The following is a 19,869-nucleotide window of genomic DNA, read 5'->3' on the forward strand; positions in this document are numbered from 1 at the left end:
AGCTGCTTGAATTCCTGCAGCGTGACCCACCCGGTGACTGAGCCCCTCCGTCCCTCCCCGGCAGGAAATGCTTGATCTGCCCGGCCATGTGGAGGGACAGAAAATCCATGCCTGAATCAGGGAAGCCCTAAGGTGTGAACGTGAGGTTGCGCCCTCCCTTTCCCCACACCTGACCGAGAGGAGAAGCAACGGTGGGCATCCTCCCCCAGAAGAGTGACGTGCCAAGGGGGGCAGGGGGGTGAGTGGCCCGTGGTCCTTCCTGCTCGCAGGCGGGAAGGGGGTGCGTCATCTGCAGAGAATTTCATAACAATAGTACAATCGATCTAGAGTTTGCTGTGCTCCTTATTATCACTGTGTGTTGGCGAGGCTACATGAGGTCCGTGATAGAACACTCCTCTGCACGGGGGAGGGGCAGCGCCCCCTCCCCTCTCTTGCTGCGCCCTCGGGGCACAGGGCCCTGGGAGGCTGGCAGCTGGTTCTTCTTCGCTCATGCGTGGTGCCCAGGGCTGGCCCTCCTTTCTGATTGGTTTGGCCCTGCACAATGTGGAGGTAGAAATGCACTTGCAGGGGTCAAGAGTCACAGAGAGGTCAAAGTGCCAGTTTAGAAGGCAAAGCCCTTCTCCGCTTAGAACCCTCCCGGCCTTGCCCTAGTGATATTAGAGGGAGGCGGGGGGTCGAGGCCCCTGCAAGCCCTCGTCGACAGAGGCAAGGACTTTGGATTTTTTTTTTTAATTTTTTTTTTTTTTAAAGACTTTATTTATTTGACAGAGAGAAACATAGTGAGAGAGGGAACACAAGCAGGGGGAGTAGGAGAGGGAGAAGCAGGCTTCCCGCTGAGCAGGGAGCCCGATGCGGGGCTCGATCCCAGCACCCTGGGACCATGACCTGAGCCGAAGGCAGACGCTTAACGACTGAGCCACCCAGGCGCCCAGGACTTTGGATTTTGTTACAATCACAGTGGGAAGCTCTGGGAGGGTTCTAGGCAGAGGAGGGCTGTGATCTGATTTATGTTTGGGGAGAACGGGATAATTCAGGAAGCTGAACCCAGGAACGGGCTCCGGTGAGACTTCGGGACGGCGTTCTTTGTTTTTCCATCTACAAGGCTTTTTGGATGTCTGCTGTGTGCCAGGCTCCAGGCCAGCACGGGGTTGGGGGGCTGGGGGTTAGCATGAGTGAAACGGAGAGGACCCTGCCTTCAGGGGGCGCAGGGCCTGGTGAGGGGAGACAGACATTAATTCGACTATCGTACCAACATCGACGACGCTGACCAGTGCTGGAAGGAGGTGCGAGCGTCCTGGAGCCTCAAAGGAAAATGTTCTCGAAGGAGGGCTTTTAACAGAGATCTCAGGACGCGGTGAGCTAATCAAGTAGGTGTGCGAAAAGCAGGGCGGGAAGGTTGTCCAGGGGCCCCGAGGCCAAGGGGGACGAGGGGACTTGGAGAAGCTGCAATAGAGCCAATGTGGTTGGGAGTACGATTACAAAAATTTTTTTCTCGTAATGAAAACTTTTAAGATCTACTCTCCTAGCATCTTCCAAATACACAATACGGTATTGTTAACTGTAGCCCCATGCTGTACAAGGCATCCCCGGGACTTCTTTATTTTATGGCTGGGAGCTTCTACTTGTAACCCCCTCGTCTCCAGGAGAGAAAGAAAGCCACAGCCAGGGGGCCCGGCCGGGGTGTGGGGTGAGTCCAGCGGGATCCGCGGACACGGCCCTCTGGCACGAAGGCGCCAAGAAATACGACTTGTTTCTTCTACGGGCACAGTGACCGCCACCTTTGGTCTTGATAAGTAGATTGTGTTGATTCATGGCTTTGGGCCTCAAGTCCCAAAACCACAGTCTGGCTTGGGATAGGTTATTGGGGAGTAGAGAGATAGCTGGTCAAAATGCCGCCGTGCATCTGCACGCTCTTAATCATGGGAAACCCTGTCGAGTTGGCACGGGGGTTGCCTGGCCTTGTCTGGTTTTTCTGCTTGGCCCCTTGGGTGTGAGCACCTTTGCATGCAAAAAGCACCTGGGGGCAGGAACTCAGGCAGCTGGGCTGGGCCAGGATGCGGAGGCTTCCCACTCCCACGAAGCTCTGAGGAGGTTGTTGCTGGGGTGTGTGTGTGTGTGTGTGTGTAGTAACAGCTTTATTGAGATATAATTCACGTACCATGCAACCCACCCATTTGAGATGTACAATTTAATGGTTTTTACTATATTCATGGGGTCGTGCGACCATCACCACAATTTTAGAATATTTTTAGCACCCCCAAAAGAAACCCCAAACCCGTTAGCAGTCCCTTCCCCCTTTCCTCCCCTGCCCCAGCCTGTAGCAACCACTAATCTGCCTTCTGTCTCTGTAAATTTGCTTATTCTGGACATTTCGTAAATGGGCTCATCGAGTCTGGCTTCTTCTACTTAGCATCATGTTGATCTAGCATCATGTTGATCTTCTACTTAGCATCATGTTGATCTTTGAGTCTGGCTTCTCCTACTTAGCATCATGTTGACAAGGTTCACCCGTGATGTAGTGTGTATCCGCACATCGTTCCTCTGTACTGCCCAATAATAGCGCGTTGCGTGGATAGGCCACGTCTTATGCACTTATCACCAGATAGGCATTGTATTCTTGCCCCTTTGGGGCAAGAACGGTGCTGCTATGAACATTTGTGTGCAAGTTTTCATGTGATCCGAGGCTGTCATTCCTCTTCGGGTATCCACCTGGTTGGGGAAGAGCTAGGTCACATGGTAACTCTTTATTTAACCTTTTGGGGAAAACCTAGACTGTTTTCCAAGGCAGCTGCACCCTTTTTCACTCCTACCAGCGGCAAGGGAGAGGTCTGGTGCCCACAGCCTCACCAATACTCGTTAGAGTCTGCTTCTTTATTACAGCCATCCTACGGGGTATGAGGTGACTTCTCACGGTGGCTCTGATTTACATTCCCCTAGTCATTATGTGGAACATCTTTTCACGTGCTTATCGGTCATTTGTAAGTATTGTTTTTTAGAGAAACGTAGATTCTGATCCCTTGCCCATGTATTTCACTGGCTCGTTTGTCTTTTTATTATTGAGTTGTAAGGTTTTTTTTTTTTTTTTTCAAATATATTCCAGGTAAAGTTCTTTATCAGGTATATGATTTGCAATATGTCGGGCAAGCTGTTGTGATTCCTGGCAACCATCCTCTGTTGGGTGGGATCCTGTTTTTCTTTTCCTGACAACGGAATTCCAACGAGTAAATGTGGAAGGAGCGACGGGCTTGAGAACCACCATTTGGCAAATGCCGGGGTGCCGGAGTCCAGCCCCAGCCGGGGTGGGTCTCTCATAGGAAGGGACGGCGTCGGCGAATGAGGAGACACAGACACAGGATCAGGTTGCAAGCATCTCCTCCTGACAGCCTCGGAGGAACTTTATTTATATGTTAGGATATTTTTGTTTTTCCATACTTTCGTAACATGTGATTATGTTTTTTTTTACAATTGATTGAGATAATCTTAGATCATTTTTTGGATCACAGACATAGCCTTCTTTCATTTTTCCTTTGTAATGATTAACATGACCTTTATTGATTTCCGCTTATTGACTCTCGCTAAAACTAAAAAACAGTACGCAAAGAGAAAGGTGCTAGACAGAGCATGACCGTCTTGTTATTTTGTTCTATAGAAACTAATTCTTCGTGGAATTAGTTTCATTATGATTGCTTAGATAGGCATAACTAAGATGAGTAGTCACTTTATCATGACACCCCAGAAATATTCCCACAATTATAAAGATTGCCATAAACAAAATGAAAGAGAATGACAGGAGCCAGCTGTGGAGTCTCCTGTTTTCAGGATCGTCCCCCATACTTGGACCTTGTCAAACAGCATGAGTAGCTTGGCTTGCGCCACCGGGGTAGAAATAGTTTCTGGTGAGAATCTTAAACGGGTGTTAAAATTGGTGGGCAGAGTGTATATAAGAAGCGGGACATTTCCAGTTTTAAAGTACCCTCCCCACGGGATACTTACTGGGAAGCGACAATAGCAACTTCACACCGGAGGAACTTGGCAGGCAGCATCTCAATCAAATGGCCAAGGTTAATATCAACCATATTGGGACGAGCTGATGTCGTGTGCCACCTGGTATGATGCAGAAAAATATACAACCCGTCTTTTGTGGCTTTTTTACCCAAAATGCATACCCTGGATTGCATGGCGAGGAGACATCCAAAAAAGCCAAATAGAGGGGTGTTCTAGAAAAAAGTGGCCAGTACGGACACAAAGGTGTCAAGGTCGTGAAAGCCAAAGGTGAGGAACTGTTCTGGATGAAAGGAGACCAGACACTCGTGACAACTGAAAGCAAGGTGACCCTAGGATGAATCCCAGACTAGGAAAAAAGACATTAGGGCAACTATCTGGGAAATGCAAATAAGGTCTATTGATTAGGTAGCAGTATTTTTCGATTTTTATCATATCACTGTGGCCTATGTTGACATTTAGAGAATCTGGATAGAGTAGATGGGGATTCTTTGTACCATCTTTGCAACTTCTTGGAAAGTCTGAAATTATTTCAGAATGAGAAGTTAACAACAAGGACAACAAAATCTTGCTTTCAAAACTCCTTAGGTTCCTGTCGCCTTAGGGAAGAGGCCCAATTTCTTAGCCAGATTGTCGCCAACCTTGCTGGCCTCACTCCAACCCACACAGGGTGGGTCTGCCTGTTACCCCAAAGGCAGCCAGGAGTAGGGGGGCATCCTGGAAGGGTTTCGGCTGGGAAGGGCCATGTGTCAAGTCCATGGCATCTTGGTGGGTGGATTCGACTGGACACGGAGAAGCCAGGGGAGGAGAGAATTTGCAAAAGTCCAAGGGAGAGACAATGAAGACAGAGAGGCCAGACTCCAAAAACATTTGGGAGGTGACATCAGTAGGAATTGGTGATGAGAATATTGTGTGTGTGTGGGGGGGAGAACCAGTGGGGGAAGCAAGGGTGAGGCCAAGGATAGAGTCCATCTGGGTGGCCGTCCAGCGTGCACAGTGTTTCATATTCATTCCTGCAAATGTGTTCTCTGTGCTTCCCCACCTGCTCTGAGCCTAGAAGGCTGACCACTGTGGATTGCATCCCTCGGCCTCTCTCTGGCTTCCAGGTATGTTCAGCCAATGAGAGAGCAGCAGGGGATTACAGGACAGGCAGAGAGAGAGGATGGGGTATCCCCCCAGTGCCCACTCTTCCAAGTGTGGCAATAGCTACATTCATCACCCAGTCATGGGGGCTGGGTTGTGTTGCTGCCTCTCGGTGCCCCTCCTAGAGAGAGGGGTAGACTAGCGGCTGATCCTCGGCGCCTCGCCATCCCTCGTCGGTCCTCTTAGCTCTCACCCTTGTCGCTGGAGAAATTATTCAATTTCTTCAATCCTCGCTTTGAGTGCGAGATCTGTTTCTTACCAGGTCCCTAGCAATATATACCCAGTTACCAATGCCTTCTCCGGAGTTTGTCACTGCTCCTGTCATGTCTCCAGCACTATGAATGGCTAGTCCCTGGGGGAAGAGGGAGCTTCCGTGGAGTTCCTCTGTCTCTCTGCTCCAGTCTGTGCTGAGTGGTGGAGGGTGGGCCCTTGACCGGACCAATTAGAGTCCTTCCCTGGGACGTTTCCGAGTGGAGAGATGCAGTCCCTGGTGATGTTAGTGAGTGTTAGAAGCAAATGCGCCTTGGGCCCGCTGGTACCCTGCGCCCCGCGGCTACAGATGATACCCCAAATCCTCCCATGGACTAGGCTCGTTCAAGTTGGTTTCCCATCACGGACAGTCGAAAGCATATGACTAATGTAACTGTTCAACAGGACGGTGGGGTCCTAGCACAGACGGAGCTCCATACCGTACACATCTGTCCCCGGGGGCTCGTATTCTGGAGCCGAAAGCCCCTCTGGGCTGGACGCTGAGATGCAGGAGTCGTCTGCCACAGTAGGGGAACTGAAGCCATCGGGACGGGTGAGCTCTGAAAAGGGACAGATTTGGTACCCAGAGCCCGTCTTCCTCCCAGGTACCTGTTTCCCGTGAGCACTGTTTTCCGCTGCTCAAGCTGCTACAACAGAGGATCGCAGCCCTCATGGCACACTAGGAAAAGCAGACCAGTTAAACCTGTCTCCTTGGAGGTGGGGTCCGGGCATCAGTGGTGTGTCAAGCCTTCCAGGTGATTGTAATGTGTGCAGAGGAATCAGCTGCCCCTGCTGCTTTGGAAGGGGTGCTGCGGGCCTGGTTCCAGGAGGTGGTGGGCGCAGAGAAGATGCAGAGGGCACATCCTCTGTGCTCGAGGCTCCGGTGCAGGTGAGGAGCCTCCGAAGCCTGAAACAGCAATCAGAGAACAATGCAAGGCAGCCTGTAATTAACTGCTACGCCGCGTGCTGCCCACTCTCCGTGCTCTGGAAGCTCCAAGAACAGGGACACCGAGGGGACGGGGGAGCCTACTCTAATCCCACACGGTGCACACTGCCTCAGGCTTACCACGTGTTTCGGGTCCATCTTCTCCCTCTGCGGGGCCTGGGTAGCACGCAGGGTCCACACCTTGATTGCACTGAGCTCGTGGGCGGTCAGACATCTTCCTAACTGTAGAGCGCTGGGCACATGTGAGCTCATGGCCCTTGTCAGCGCACAGGGCGTGGTTGGTGGGTCATAGCGCTGGATGGAAGAGGCCCTTCCTAGGGGTGACCTGAGGACCCGCAGCCCCGCATCCTGCTCCCCTTCAGTGTGACGTGATCACGTGCGCTGCCGCGTGTAGGAGGAGGGTCCAGCCAGCCCTGCATCTTTCCCTGGCGCGGCATCGGGGGGCCTGTGGCTTCCAGCGCCCCCCGGAATCTAGATGCTGCCACGGCTCCCGCCCCTGCTCACCTCCCTCCCTTCCTTCCTCCCAGGGCTGAGGTTGATTCAACTTGGCCCTGGAAGGGAGATCCCTTTCCAGAGCTCCCAGTCTGGTGGGGAAGGCGGATCCAACAACCAATGATTACAGGGCAGCCTGAGCAGGGCTACTTAGAGACGTACTGATAAGGACTCTAGTCCAGCAGCCTCTCACCCCATGGAACCCCTTCAAGGCCATCCTGCCCATCACGTCTTTTTTTTTTTAATTTTTAATTTAATTTTATTTATTTGACAGAGAGAGCACAAGCAGGGGGAGAGGGAGAGGGAGAAGCAGGCTCCTTGCTGAGCAGAGAGCCCGATGCGGGACTCCATCCTAGCACCCTGGGATCATGACCTGAGCTGAAGGCAAACTCTTAACCGACTGAGCCACCCAGGCGCCCCAACCCATCACGTCTTTGGTGAAGCCCTATCTGGCTCCTCCACGTAGAGAGAGCTGCCCTTCATCCGTCCTCACCCATATGTGTCCTACTCCCCTCCACTCAGTGTCTCCCCACCTGCTCTGCCATGGTGAACTCACCTTAGGGCTTGCCCCCTGACCCTGGACTCCGTGAGGTCTGCATCTGTGCTCCATTCACTTCTGGGTCCCTGGAAGGCAAGAGGTGCCAGGACCTGGGTTGGGTGTGAGGGCGGGTCTGTCCAAAGGGCTGAACATTCGTCATTTTAAGAACAGGCACCAAATGCCCCTTAGAAGCGAATCCTCCTTGCTTAGGAAAGGTGATCAGCCTCTCTCCGGGAGGAAATGGGATGACGGGGGCTGGACTGTTCTGCTTTGACAGTAGGCAGGATTTGAGGGGCAGGGGGAGGAAGGAGAAGGGGGGAGGCCAGGGCAGAGATGGCAGAGAGACATCTAGGGAGAAAGATTTTAATGAGGCTCCTATAATTGCAAAGCAGATCTTTCTGCCTCTCCAGCCGTCAATAAGCCTTCTACCCACACGAATGCCTGGTATGAGTGGGTTTGGGGATGGAAACTGAGGAAAAGGGCTTCCATGTCCTGTGTCCAAAGGAGTGCGCTCGACTTCGTCTCAATGCTGCTCAGGAAACCGCTCTTGCTGCCGTGTGCCTTGACGTCCTCACGACAGGCGTCCCTGGCAAACAAATGGAGAGGCTTAAATCTCCAAGATACAAATCACTGTGGGATAGAAGGGGGCCTTGAAGCCAGTCGGTAACTCCAGATTTATTTCCCGGGAAGTATTTTTCCATTGAATTTGCTAAGAAACCCACGGTAGATGGAGCGTGCCCACCAAGCCCCAAGGCCATGCTGCTTTTCCCTCTCCTGGCTTTCAGAGCCCAGAGACGTCTGGCTTTTCCCACCCACTCCCTCAGTCACTCAGCAAACGTTCCCTGAGCATCTCCTGTATGCCCAGAGCTGAGTGCCCAGAGCGGACCAGATATGACTGCTGCCCTCCGGGGGTTACCACCCAGTAGGGACACGGACAGATGTGTCCTTGGACAGTTACCGTATAGCGTGGAAGGGCATTGTCAGATGTGGTCCCTGGGGCTCTGGGGGCACTGAGAAGGCACCTAGCCCAGAAGGGGTGGGACTGGAAGCTTCCAGAAAAAGATCATGAGAAGCTGAGTCTGAAAGGATGATAAGGAGTTAGCAAAAGTGGTTGGGGGCTGTGGACAGGCAAAGGCACAGAGGGGTGAGCCATGCCCCCATACAAGTGGAGCGGACCTCAGGATCCAAAGCAGCCTCTGCTCAGACTCCCTGAGGAAGCCAGAATGCACCAGAGCCAGGAGCGGGGACCCGAATCCCGCGGCAGAACTGTTGTGGTGGGCTCACTGGAGCTGGTCCCCCCGGGGCTCCCACCCCCGTCACAGCGCTGCCTCCCGCTAGCCACGATGGATTCTACACGGCGGCACCTGCCTACTGGGCCACCCCTGCCCACCCCGAGTCCCACAGATGTGTGGCTGGTGGAGCCCAGGTCACATGATGAAACCCTTGCTGCGAGGGAGGCGGCTGGGGGCTGGCCGGCCTCCGTGGGAGAAGAGGGAAGGTGCAAGGTCAAAAGGGGGGAATTCCCCGGCTGGAGGAGGAGGGTCAAGAGGCGCTGGGCAGGCGAAGGAACGGTGTATGGGCGCTCTCCAAAGCCAAGGGGGAGGGCTGTCCTTGGTGAGGGGGGCCCAGCGCCAACTGAGCCCTGCTGTTAAGGGCACCCCAAGGCCGGCCACAGGCGCCTCGACTTCCTCTTCTTTCATTCGTCCTTTTGCTCATTCATTGGGTCGATGACAGTTCTCATGTTCTGGGGGGCCCTGTGCTGGGTGTTAGGGCCCCTGGGCTGAGTCACTTCCTGCGTTGCATGTCCCCCACCCCCACCCTGGGAGCTCACTGTTTGGTGGGAGAGACCGAGGTAGGAGGCCTGCACCTGCGATGCCAGGCAGGGTGACCCGCGTCAGCTGCCCAAGAAACAAGGCCACCTGGCGCCGTGTGTCCTTCCACCAAGGGTCCGAAAGTTTCCTCTGTGGCTTTGCACATGGTATGGTGGGCAAGGCAGGGCAGGAGGACCTGAAAGCAAAAGGCCCCGAGGGAAGCCAGGTCTCCCCAAGGCTTAGAGCCCAAGGCTTTGCTCCAGAGCAGGTGACCCCAAGCTCACATCACTGCCCTGGCCATGTGGGAGGTTCCAGACCCCAGGGGCCGCCGGCAAACACATGTCCCACCTTCATCAGCCTTCCTTTTTCTTTTTCTTTGTTGTCATGGTGACAGCTGTTGACCTGCCTTGGCAGTCCAAGGCGATGTGTGTGCACCAGAAATCACAAATCCCATGGAGGAAGTGCGCAGGGTCACGAGTGAAGTGTGGACACCCAACTCAGAGCCGTGATGAGCCTTTGGGAGAACCCTCTGCCCCCTGCCCTGTGCCCCTTCCTTCTTTTTTTTTTTTTTAAAGATTTTATTTATTTATTTGAGACAGAGAGAATGAGAGACAGAGAGCATGAGAGGGAGGAGGGTCAGAGGGAGAAGCAGACTCCCTGCCGAGCAGGGAGCCCGATGCGGGACTCGATCCCGGGACTCCAGGATCATGACCTGAGCCGAAGGCAGTCACTTAACCAACTGAGCCACCCAGGCGCCCTGCTCCTTCCTTCTACTGCGTGGTGAGGAGGCACGTTCATAGGGCCTGGGGAACCTGCCCCTGGCTTTTTCTGAGCCGGATGCCATGACTCGTCTCCTCCTACCCCTTCCGAGCTTTGGGGTGCCCATCTGGAGAATGGCGGCTTCTCTCTGGAGAAGCACCCACGACGTAGAACTTCATTATTCCTGCTCACGCTTTGTTCATTGTTTCCTGCAACACCGGGCTGAGGTGTTGGGGAGGGCAGTGGCTGCAGTGAATTGTGTGCCACGGCTCTTTATAGAAAGAGCTATAACCGTGGACGATCCCCAACTACCCCTCCATTAGACATGCATAGCCTCCTCCATCCTCGGGTGGCCTGGTGGCCCACAGGCATGGGATCTGCGGTGAAACCCCTGGGTATCACCAGCTTTGTGACTTTGGAGATACCGCGTCCCCTCTGGGGCCTCAGTTTCTCATCTGTATAATGGGAATGATATCACTCACCTGACAGGGGGAGCAGAAGGGCCTGGGTGATGTCCCGAGTCACTGGCTCACACCTGGGTGAGACTTGCCTGGCTCGTCAAGAATGTTGGTCCTCACATCTCCCTTTCCCTAGAGCCATCCCAGGAGGAGATGGCCCCCCGCGCCCTGCTCCACCTGCGGGAGCCCTGAAGCGCCTTCCCCAGGGAGGTGGAGACGGGCTTCTCTTAGCTCCTCAAGAGAGCAGCAACCATTCCTGCGAGTCAGAGGAGTTGAGAGAAACCGTGGAACCAAAATAGCTCTTTTCCATAAACAAAGCTGCTTTTCGTTGGGGGAAATGTAAACAGGCAGATGCATGAGGAGCTGGTGCCATCCGGCAGAGCAGTGGGGGAGGTGACAGTGGGAGGCCGGCCTGGTCTGGGGGGGGGGGCCCTCACCAGGCAGGAGGCCGCTCAGTGCCCACGTGGCAGGGCCCACTGGCCGCCCTCCTCAGGCTCCCGCCGCACCCGGCAGCCCTGTGGGCCCCTTTGGGCAGGGCTGGGACCTCTCCTCAGGCTGGACGTAGCTCCTAGGGTCAGGGAGCGGGGACCTCTGGGAGGGAGTGTGGCGGTCCCTGTCTGCCACCGTCCCCGCCCCAGTGCGGAGCCCCGTTCCCCTTCTCTGCTCCCCATCCTGGGTTCCCAGCGCGCTCGGCTCGCTTCATAGTTGGTTATCCTGGCCGTGAATCAGCCTCAGATCCCATGAGTGTGCCTTACACCGGGAGGGATCTGTCAAGTGCAGGAGGGCTCCCTGGCGAGGCGTCCATGGGGCAGGGAGAGGGAGAGGATGAGTGGGGGAAAGCAAGGGAGAGAGAGGGAGAGAGAGAGAATGAGTGTGTCCCAGCCGGTCTGCCTCCACTCAGGGTGCACGGGCTTGGGCCTCGGGGGTGTGGAGCCCCCACAGAGACCCCTCGGCTGGGCGCCAACAACTCCCGAGGGCTTCCGGGGAATGGGCCCGTTTCTGGGTTGGCAGCTGTGGCTTTACTGAGACCACAGACCTGTTTTTGGCCAGGGTTGGTGGTCCAGCCTCAGAGCTGCTGAGCTGTCCCCTGGGAGGACAGTCTGTCAAAGAACGATAGAGAGTTCTAGAGCCAGATGGAACCTTGCCCATCACACTGAAAACACCACACAGTACCCCCGTTGCACCTGTCCGGGGCTGTGTGTGAGAGAGATGTTAATTACGTCCCATTTACAGGTGGGAAGACACGGCCCGGAGCCGTGAGGGGGCCCGAGCTAGAAGCCCATCCCAATGGCCGGCCTGCCTCAGTGGCAGTTCTCCACTCTACCATGAGGCCATCTCTTATCCAGAGAAACTGAGGCCACTGCTTCCTTTTGCAGGGGTGGAAACAGAAGCCCAGGGATGGTAAATAACCTCCCGAAGATGATGGGGCAAAATGAAGGGCAGAGCTGGGCCTGCCCCCGTGCCTGCCAAGCTCCAGGCCAGGATCCTGCCTGCTTCACGGCTGTTGCTTTGTTTGCGGTCAGGGAGGTCTGGGACGTGGGAGGGCAGGCAGGTGCCTGGGAGGAAGGCGGGCTGAGGTGTTGGGGAGGGCAGCGGCTGCGGGGCTCCCACCTGCCCAGGGAGCAGAGGATGGCTGCCGCCGGCCCTGCCCCATGGGAGCAGCGTGTCCCCTCATCTGTAAAATGGGATGATGATGCTCCCTGCCTTTGTGAGCCCTAACTGAGACCCAGGCGCCAGTCAGAGGAAACCGTCCTCATCCTCCTGCCCAGCCTCTGTATGTCTGAGCATGGTGACACACGGCACTGGGAAAATAGCCTCCGGCAGAGGGGATGCAACCGTCCTGCTGACGGGTCCCCTGCCCCAGGACAGGCACCGGAGGCCTGGTTGGGGCCAGGTGGATGCACTTCCTTTGGGGAAGCTGGATGGGGACAGAGGCTTGGGGCCTGCAGGGAGGGGACAGGACTTGCCTGCAGCCCCAGGAGGTGGGTAGGTGGTGGCGGGGGGGGAGGCTGCCGCGGAAGCCCAGGAGGGAGGTGGGGCCCGGAGTGGGGGTGAGCATGGGCAGAACCATGGAGGGACAGGCGTGGGCTGTGTTGAGGGCTCCCCCACCTCAGTCCCCGGCTGAGGGGGCTGGTGGGCCGGGAAGGGCCACCCTGGTGACCCTCCAGGTGGGCCAGGAGGTGGGATCAGCGGGGAGAAGCCTCTCTGGGCAGGAAGGAGTCTGAGTCCTGGACTGGAGGCCAACAGCCCCCTAAAACCATTTTCTTGACTCGTGTGTCCCCTTGGGAGCATCTCCGACTGGTTCCAGAAGGTCTGATCAGAGCAGAGGATTAGTGTCCCTGCCAGTGGGGGGACATGGGACCAGCTGGGGTCCCCATAGGGGCCGACTCCCACAAAGACCCCACAGTCTCTTGTGAATCCCTCCCCACCCCTGCGGCTCATTTCTGAGAGGGGCCTGCTCCCCGTTCCTGTTCTCCCAGCACGGAACCCAATCTTTCGGGTTCTGCTCGCAAATGTCCTCCGGGCCCACACCTCCTCTGCCTTTTCCTCCACTCGCTCCTTCTGGCCAACGTCCCCCTCTGGCTACTGTCCAGCTTCCTGGTCATGCTCCGTGCCTCCCGCCTTCCTGTACCCTCCCCTGGAGCTCTCTCCTCGCTTCTTGCTGCCAGATGGAGCCTAGAAAGAGGGCTCAAAGCCCCGTGGTGCGCTTAAACTCCGAGTCAAAGACCTGCTGTGGCTCCCGGGTGCCCACCCAAGGGAACCCACATTCTTGAGGCTCCCCCGCCTCAGGCCCCGGCCTTGACCAGATCTGTGTGTTCCCCACATGGCCTGAGTCGTGTTGTCGCCGCATAGGCTCCTACTCTTAGGCCCCACATTCCTCCCTGAGGTCTCACCAGATCCCCCGCCAGAACCCTCTCTCCCAGGACACTTTGCAGATGTGTGTGCCGGGGGTGGTGGCATGGAGGGGATGGGAGGGGAGGGAAGGGGAGGGTTAGGGGGAGGGTGGGGCTGGTTCTCAGCCTGGACATGCTCGGCCTGGCTCTAGTTGGCTTTGGGGGCCCCTGATCACGCATCCTTCAGGCTTGGCCAGCTCAGGGCAGTGACTCGGGCTTGCCCCATGAGAGCTGGCCCCAGGGAGCTCAGCATGGCTCCCAGCCACAGCTGTCCCCGTGCAGGGGGCAGTTGCCCCCCCCCCCCCCGCCCCGCACTCCACCTCCCTGCTCTCCACTTAGCCTCCTAACGGGGTGGCTGGGGTTCTGGCGAAATCTTGGATGGGGGCTGAGCTGAAGCAAGGAGTCCCGGTCCAAGTCCTGACTCCGGTCTACTGATGGGAGGCCAACGGGTTCCTGAAGCCTCCCCCACGGCTCTTTGGAAGAGCCGCCATGATGGGAGGCTGGCCAGCCATGGGTGCTGAGGACCCACACGCTTGCCCACCCCCAGGGAAGTGGGAACGTGGTCGGGGCCATGATTCACCGCTGCCGCCTCCATGAGGTCATCTGCGGCCTCCTAACCGCGCGGGACCGGGCTCGGCGGGGGCCGGCCCAGCGGGATGGGGCAGCCTGGTCCTCCCCTCTCCCTCTCCCTGGCAGGCAGGAGGGGAAGGCAGGAAGGCGGCCTATCTATCTCTGCCACCATCTAATTACCCCGAGAGGTAATTGCTCTGGGTTTTCTCTGACACCTTGAGATTTCTCTCCAGGGCCTTCCACGGTGCAGCCAAAATAACCCTAAGGAGGCTGCAGGCCCCAAGACAGCGCCTATTGCTAAACCCCAACAACTCCCCGTCAGCCCCGCCGCGACGTGCCTGAGCTTTGAGACAGCGTGAGTTTATGACAGGTCCCATTATGTCTCTTGCACAAGCACCGAGTGTTGAAATACCCAACGGATGATGACAGTGTTGAAATAACCTGTCGTCTCAGCACTTTCTCCGTCATTAGCCAGATGTTCCAGCCCTCAGAAGCGTTTGCAGCCTTTTGCAGGGAGGGAGGGGGCCAGGATGGAGGCGGCTGGGGCCTGGGTGGGAGGACGGGGCTGGGGGCCTGGAGTCCCCGGGGAGAGCAGGGCAGGGGCTGGTTCAGCCTTGGAGAAATGTGGCAACGGGCAGAGGGGCAGGTGGGGGGGGGGCCTCCTGCTGGAGGAGGAGGAGGAGGGGCTGACCTCCACGGTCCCCGAGTCCCACAGTCACCACGGGAGGACCCTGCGTGTGCTCTGCCTGCTGGGGCAGTTTGGGGAGGGAGAGTCTCTGTCGGGGCCCGTGGGGAGCCGGCCATATGGGCTCTAGTTGGCTCCGAGTGCAGCTCAGAGGGGTGAAGTGACGTCCCGAGACACCCTGCTCCCACCCAGGAGAAGAGGAAGCCTCGTCTTGATTCTGGCTTGTGCCCCGCATCGTGCCCTCTCCCGCTCCCAGCCCTGCAGTGGCCTTCGGGAGACCACCCTTTAGCCAGAGGGGGAGCAAATGGTGGGGCCAGCTGGCCAGGCCTGGCCCCTGCTGATCACCTGCTAGAGAGGTTTCCAGACTCAGGCTCCCCGCCTGGGTTTGCATCCCGGCTCCATTCCTGCCACCTCTCTGGGCCTCGGGGTCTTCGTCCGATGGGTCCACCTGTGTTTGCTTTATACACACCTGTGTGTTGCACACCCAGAGGAAGGCACTTTCTGCTCCTTTTTTTCAAACGACCTAAGATCCCTCAATAAGCATAAGGCCCTGTCACTGGAGGCGTCCCAGCCTGGGGAGGGACAGCCACCAACTGCGGAGGGGACTGCAGCATTAGTGGGGGGTGGACGAGAGGCTGAGCTCCTACATCTGTTGTTGATTTGGGGAATTAAGTGAAGGAGTTTGCAGCTAATAACCGAGCCCCAGAGGGGCTACAGCTGCCAAGAGGGTACAAATGGGAGGGGTGACCAAGTTTTGATCTTCAGTGCCTTCCTGTTTCTCCTGCTTCTGGAACCCATTGCAGGTCCCCACGCACTATCAGTCATTCACACCTTAGTGAGGACGGCTTTCCTGGGATCCTGGCCTCGCACCCTGGAGGTAAAAGTGCTGCCATCTTCAGGCTCTGTGGCCCCAGCCCAGCTTGGGCTGTCAGTCCTGCCCCTGTTCCTCAAGAGCACTGGGGCAGGCTTCTGCTGACACCTCCTCCTGGCTCAGAGGAAGGAGGTGGACCCCCAATCAGGGACCCGGCCTGGGTCCTGGGTGTCACTTGCTGTGTGATGTTGAGCAATTGTGTTTCCCTCTCTGAGCTCCAGTTTCCCCAGCAGTATTAAGGATGCTGAGAACGTGTGACTTCCAGGGTCGGTGTGGGCTGTGATAATGTGAAGGCGTGCAGGTGCCTCTTCAGGAGGGGACCTCGTGGCCGGGACGGCTCTGGCTGGGGGGACAGTGGGGCTCAGACAGGAGGCTGAATGTGGAAGGGTGATGTGGCTCTGCTGCCCAGCATAGGGGCAGCCAAGGGGCTGCTCAATCCGACCCCTCTCCAATGCTCCCTCCTTCCCTTGAGCTGCCTCATGGCCTTGGCACTTGCTGGGCTCTTTGTAGCCAAGTGCTCCTCCATCCCACCATCTCTTCTGCTGGCTCCATCCTTCCTATCGTCCCAGATTAAATGTCACCTCCTCCGGGAGGCCCTCCTGAACTACTCCATCTAACGGAGCTCCCACCCCTCCGGTTACTTTCCATCGTGTCCACTTATTTCCTTTAGAGTCCTTATCACGTGTAATAATCTCCCTTATCTATTGTTTGTCTCTTCCATGAGAATATAAGGATCTTGTCTCTCCTGCCCATCACAGCATCCTTGCTGTGTCTTGCACATAGTAGGTACTCAATAATAGTTGTTGACTGCGCAAGGGTGTCAATTGATGAACTAACGCATTTATGAGAGCAGATGATGATTTATTGAAGGCCTGCTATGGGCCAAGTGATTACAGATAGCCCACCCTTCCCCCGGGGCTGTAAACAGCATCCTGGAGACTTGTAAAGACTATTCCTGCCTGGGCTCCTCCCCTGGAGATGCTGATCCAGCTGGTCTGAAGAGGGGGCTGAGCATCCTCTAAGCAAATCAGATGTGTTTCCAAGTTTAAGAACCACTGATGTAGTCCTGTGAAAAACAAACAAAACAAAACACACAAAAAACAACAAAACTGTTTATTTTAAGCTAATTTCAGACGTAGGGAAAACTTGCAAAAACAGTTGCAGAATTCCTATGGATCTCTTACCCAGCTTCCCCTGTAAAGTTAGCATCTTCTATAACCGCAGTGCGAGGCCCCAAAGCAGGAAATTAACATTGGCACAATCCTAAGGAAGTAAACTGCAGGTCTTGCTCCAATGTCACTTGATTGTCCCCTACTGTCCCGCTGTGGGCCCAGGACCCTAGCCAGGGCCCCACGTTGAACTTCAGCTGTCATTTCTCCTCTGCTCGCTAGCGTTCCTTGGTCTGTCTTCACCTTTATAACCTTGACACTTCGCAAGAGTCCCGATCAGGTGTTTTGTTGAATCCCCCTCAGTCTGGGTTGCTCCTGAGTTTTCTCGTGATTGGGGCGACGTTATGCGTTTTAGGGACGATGCCACGGGAACAGTGGTGTGTCCTCGGTGCATCGTGGCTCGACGATGCCTTGTTATGTTAGCTTCGATCGCTTGGCTGCCGTGTGCGGGCCGTGTGTCTCCTTGTAGAGTTACTGTCCTTCTCCTCTCATTAGTGGATAAATATATGGGGAGTGATACTTCGAGAAGAGGCAAACTCCTGTTTCTCTTTAAACTCCATTAATTTCAGGATCCACTGGCGGATCTCCCTTGCAACAGTAATCACCCAGTTGTTTGCTCAAGGGCCTTCCTTCCTTCTGCAGTATCGATTGGCATTCAGTGCATACATACAAGGGCTGTCCTTTGTCCCCATGCCCTTATTTTTCTCAGTGTGGATGAGTCCCTCTTTTCCTTCCCATGAAATTTTGCCACCTTGGGGACTAGGCGTCACCACTGAGATTTCGGAACGAGGAACCGTGGTCAGGAGTCTGTGGATCACTCACCCGAGCTCTGGCCGGTAAGTGGCTGAGGAGGCCGTCAAAATCACCCCAGAGTCAAGCCCCGTCTATCTTTTAGCCCTGATCACTGCCTTGGCCTCTGAACTGCCTGTCTCCACCCTTGGCCTTGTAATTCCCATTTGTCCCCGCCCTTGCCTCCAGAGCACCAGAGTATTTGAAATCCTTCGCTGGCTCCTCGAGTCCTCTAGATTGAGCTCAAACCTCAAACTCTTTAGCGTGGGTTAAAAGGCCCTTTTGGATGTCACCTCAGGCGCTCCCTCGGGCCTTGTCTCTCCCCATTCTTCTTTTTAGGCTCCGGCAGTGTTTTGCCCCAGGATCTTTGCACATGTTCTCCTGACTGAGACACTCTGCTCCTTTCCTGGCTCACTCCGACTCTTCCTCCAGGGCGCAGAGTCAGGCATGCCTCATCCTAGGGATGCCTTCTGAGCCCTCACACCTGTTTGGGGCCTGCTTGGGAGCGAGGGTGCCCCTTGGGCTTCCCTTGATAGTGGTCCTTGTCACCTGCCTTGTCTTCCCGGTCCTCTCTGGCTGGACTGTGAGCCCCTCGAGGGCAGGGATTGGGTCTGGGGATCCCTAGCACCCGGCACATCAAGGTGTTTGGTTAATATTTACGGAATGGATGAAAAATGGACTCTGAAGCCATTTTCCTTTCTGCAGCCCTGTGTACCTACCGCGAACATGGCAGTGTGCCAGGGACTCTAGAAATTGACAGGAAATTGGAGGGAGAGGAAGTCTGCCTGTAAACCTGAGCTGGGGGAGGGCCCTTGGAGGACTCAGCATTGATGGAATGTCTACAGTTGGCTGGCTTATCTGCCCCACTCCCAGCAGCACCATTCTGTAGGAAAGGAAATGCAGGCTCAGAGAGGTGAAGTTACTTGTCCGGGGTCACACAGCTGCTTAGTGCCAGAGCCAAGATTGGAATGCAGGCCCGTGGGACGCCAGCATGCGGGCACGAGTCACTACCCCACACAGCTTCCTTCTACCCCGTGTCCAGACCCAGAGCTTCCTTTGGGTCCCAAATCCAGTGGTTTTGCGTGGCTGTTCCCTATGTCATTAATTGCCCTCCAGACCCTGCCTCTTTGGGTGTTTCTGTTACAGTTAAAAGAGCAATAAAACACAGCATAATTGGAAGACAAAGGCGACTGCCTGGCCAGCCCGCCCTAAGGAGCGGAGTGCCGGTAACTTGGGTGTGATGCTACCTGTGATTCATGAAGAGCAATTACAGCCTTCTGCATACGGGTGCGTACAAGCTGCCGGGTGGGGTGCGAGCAAACACGGCATTTAGTGGGGCAGTAAAGCCCAGGCCTGTGGGGGGGAAGCACGGGGAGACGGCCCCCCTCCCCCGCCTGCCTCCCTCCCCCAGGGAGACACTGTTGACGCAGAGCCCTTTAAAGTTTGCAGAGCGCTCTTGCTGGTGGACAGAGCCGCATGCACGCTGGGGCATGACGGTGAGGGGCTGCGCGCTCAGGGTCAGGGCCCCCACGTGCCAGGGCTGATTCCCTCCAGGGTCCTGAGATGGCGTGCCATCGGGATCAAGGCTCCCAGCCCTGGATAGGTTGTGGCCCACTCGAGGGTGTCTGAAGGGGTGTCCCACCATCTTGATGAATCCAGGAGGGCTTCCTGAAAGAGGTGGGGTGTGGAGAGCCACCTAGGAATCCCTTCTTCCCCACCTAAGCCTTGTCTGTGGCTGGAAGGAAGCCATTTTGAAAGGGTGGAGAGGGACACCCTCCAGGTCCCCACTGAGCACCAGAGGCTTGGCTACCAACCAGCATGTCAGCTGATGGGCCCTGGGCTCGGAAACTGGCTCCCGCTGGCTTACTTGAGCTCACTGAGGTGGCCTCTCTCCCCAAATCAGAAAATCCTCCTCCTTAGCAGGAAGCAGTCTGCACAGAAGGCAGGAGCCAGTGCTGAGCTGATTCCAGGGAGCTGGGACATCGGGCATGCGGGGTTGTGTGGGCTCAGGCAGCGAAGAGGTCCCTTCTTGATCTAGAGCTGCCCCCAGGCCTCTGGCCACGGGTGCCCTTGCCCTACAGGTGTGTCCATTGACCCCCAGCCCCAGTCACAGGGTTGTGGTCTTTCTTGCCCACAAATGCCTCCTTGCCTAGAACCCTTCGGTGGCTCCCCGCTGCCTACAGCCCTTTCTCCCCAAATGGAGAGGGGCAGAGTCCTGTGGATCTGGGACTTGGTATCTAGGGATAAACAGACCACCAGACAAATACCTGATAAACATCAATGTTTACTTACCTGGCAAGTTATTTATTCCTAGAAAAGCAAGTCGCATTTCCATCCATGTCCCCGCATCCCAACCCCCTGCCCCTAGAGAAACATTTAGTTTCTTGTGGGTCCTTCCAGTATTTCTTTACATAAATGCATAAAGTGGTACGTATTTGCATACCTATGTCCTGCTCTCCTCCTTGTGCTTTACCTAATAATGTATGTGGGAAA

At 55.9% G+C, this 19,869-nt stretch overlaps 1 long non-coding RNA gene across 1 annotated transcript in view; it reads left to right on the forward strand.

Moving 5' to 3' along the window:
- The first annotated feature begins 201 nt into the window (after window positions 1-201).
- LOC135364586 (uncharacterized) overlaps window positions 202-19,869 on the forward strand; it is a 46,524-nt gene continuing 26,856 nt past the window's right edge. Inside the window, exon 1 of the long non-coding RNA XR_010412006.1 lies at window positions 202-1,367. This is a non-coding gene — a long non-coding RNA (uncharacterized LOC135364586). The remainder of the gene's footprint in view (window positions 1,368-19,869) is intronic.

This window comes from Mirounga angustirostris, unplaced genomic scaffold (genome assembly GCF_029215605.1).
Source record: "Mirounga angustirostris isolate CCGP_5_RB_7025 unplaced genomic scaffold, mMirAng1.0.hap1 SCAF_5, whole genome shotgun sequence".
Taxonomy (NCBI): Eukaryota; Metazoa; Chordata; class Mammalia; order Carnivora; family Phocidae; genus Mirounga; species Mirounga angustirostris.